This window comes from Mus caroli, unplaced genomic scaffold (genome assembly GCF_978045245.1).
Source record: "Mus caroli unplaced genomic scaffold, Mus_caroli_1 scaffold_6, whole genome shotgun sequence".
NCBI lineage: Eukaryota > Metazoa > Chordata > Mammalia > Rodentia > Muridae > Mus > Mus caroli.
In genome coordinates this window covers 119,676,989-119,679,448 of record NW_028227261.1, presented here as the reverse complement: position 1 = coordinate 119,679,448, position 2,460 = coordinate 119,676,989, and the positions used below count along the sequence as shown (strand labels likewise).

The window sequence follows — 2,460 nt, the reverse complement described above, 5'->3', positions numbered from 1 at the left end:
ATACAGATACAGATACAGATACAGATAGATACAGATACAGATAGATACAGATACAGATACAGATACAGATACAGATACAGATACAGATAGATACAGATAGATACAGATACAGATACAGATACAGATACAGATACAGATACAGATACAGATACAGATACAGATACAGATACAGATACAGATAGATGCAGGACTAACTGTGACACACCCACTCCAACAAAGCCACACCTCCTAATCCTTCCCAAACAGTTCCACAAACTGCAGACAAAGCATTCAAACATATTGGGGCCAGAGTCACTCAAACTACCTCAATGAGATTGTGTATGTGTGTATGTGTGTGTGTGTGTGTGTGTGTGTGTGTGTGTGCATGTGTGATTTAGTAACTCTAGATACTGACCTTCTGTCAGATATTTAATGGGTAGAGTTTTTGACCATTCCTTAAGCTGCCTCTTCATTCAAATGATAGGGTCCATGCTTTATGCAAGCCTTTTAAAGGATTCATGAGATTCTGTGTCTCAATCGCTGGTTTTAATTCCCATGCTATTTGCATTCTGTTTGGAAAGACCTCTTTCCCGTGCCAATGGATTCAAATGTATTCTCTGCTTTCTCTTCTGTCACAGTTGGGGCATCAGGTCTCGTGCTGAGGTCCTTGATTCACCTGGAATGAGTTCTGTGTGGGGTGAAAGGTATGAATCTAGTTTCATTCTTCTATAGGCACTTGTCCAGTCTGACCAGCACCGTTTGCTGAAGAAATCTGTCTTGTTTCCAGTGTAATTTTAGCTTCTTTGTCTGAAAATATCATGTGTCCACAGGTGTATGGGCCTATCTTTGGGTTTTCAACTCTATTACATGTCTTTTTATAACAATACTATGCTGCTTTTATTAGTCTAGCTCTGTAATACAACTTAACATCAGGAATAGGGATACCTCAGGAGTTGTTTTGTTGTTCAGGATTACCTATCTTGTTTGCGTGTGTGTTTCTGTACATATTTTAATATTAGTTTTTTTGTGAAAGACTAAATGGATTTTGACAGTGTCTGAAGATTAATTTTGGTAGGATAGCCATTTTCACAATACTGACCCTACCAATACACAAGCATGGGAAAGTTTCCAACCTTCTGATGCCTTTCTAAATAAATAAATAAATAAATAAGTTATGATACGTGTGTCTCACTTCCTTCAAGTTATTCCAAGACATTTTTGAGACGATTATGAGAGGCGTTGTTTCCCTGATGTCTTTCTTGGTGTGTTGTTGCTAGTAATTTCCTCTGAGATGAAAACAATCCATCTTGGAGGGATGTTTACAGGAGTGGAAACTACAGGATGTTCTAGGGGAAGTGAAATCCTGCAGGGCCGCTCATTAAGATGGAAATAACCTGCCCCTAGAGGCATTGCAGGTGTGGCTGCTGTGTCCCAAGTACGTTAGTAGGTGGCAGAGAGGAGAGAGGCTGTGTCTAGGCTCAGCGTTCTGACCTGTGAACCTCTGAACGATTAGTAGTAGCCTAACACTCCATGAAAAACTCAGGCCTAAGGAGACCACCAGTATGGTGCTACAGGGCCTGTACAGGAAGCTAGCCTGTGACGACCACAAGGCCAGCATGGCACAGGCCTGGACGGGCTTCCAGAACAGAGAGAAAGCTGGAGACTAATGAACCCCACCTGGGACCATGGACCCTTAGCTGGAGTTAGCCCAAGACAGTCTATCTCTGAATGGGGCCATAGGCAGGCCCAGGAGAGGAACTAGCCCAACACAACCACCCAGACAGGGAGTTAGCCTGAGATGACCACCAGTCTGGCGCTTCTCATGCCTGTGGGGCACAGAGCATGCCCAAGATGCTGCCTGCGTGGTGCCAAAATGCACAGGTGGGACATAGAATTCCTGAGAAGAAATGATGACACCGAGGACCATGGTGGGGTCCTGGCCTGTGCTGCCACTGGGGGCCACATCTGGGTCCATGACTCTGCAGCAGCAGGAGTCTGTTACCATCAAAGGCTACACAGATGTCCCTGGCCTGGGCTGCCGTTAGGGGAACTGTTGATGTCTGAGGGTTGTGCAGAACTGGCCCCACCCATCTTCTGGGCATGGAGGGACAGTTGGCCCTGGGGGCATGAGATCAAGAGAGCCGGCTTCACCATCAGCCAGCTACAGTTCTTGAGAGACTGGCCCCACCTATTGCCCAGGAAGCACAGTAGAGCAGGCCTGTCACTCATCTCCCTACAGTGACATAGGCAAGGGATTACTCCCCATTCGACCCTTGCCACCTGTGCATTAGAGAGACCTGGCCATGGGGTCATGTGAGCATGAGAGCTGTCCCTGTCCTTCACCAGCTCTAACACTCAGGAGAGCAGTAGGCCCTGCACCTTGCCTGAGCAGCTAGGTAGAGCTGACCCTGATTGTGGGGGCCAGAGCGCAGGAATAGGGGAGAGCTGGCCCTAGAACTTGTCTGCTGTGCTGTGACATTT

General features: G+C 46.5%; 1 non-coding gene across 1 annotated transcript; it reads left to right on the top strand.

Moving 5' to 3' along the window:
• Nucleotides 1-1,372: 1,372 nt before the first annotated feature.
• On the top strand, nt 1,373-1,507 carry LOC115030991 (small nucleolar RNA SNORA17). Its single transcript, XR_003836583.1, has one exon. It is a non-coding gene; the product is annotated as a small nucleolar RNA SNORA17 (small nucleolar RNA).
• Nucleotides 1,508-2,460: the final 953 nt, after the last annotated feature.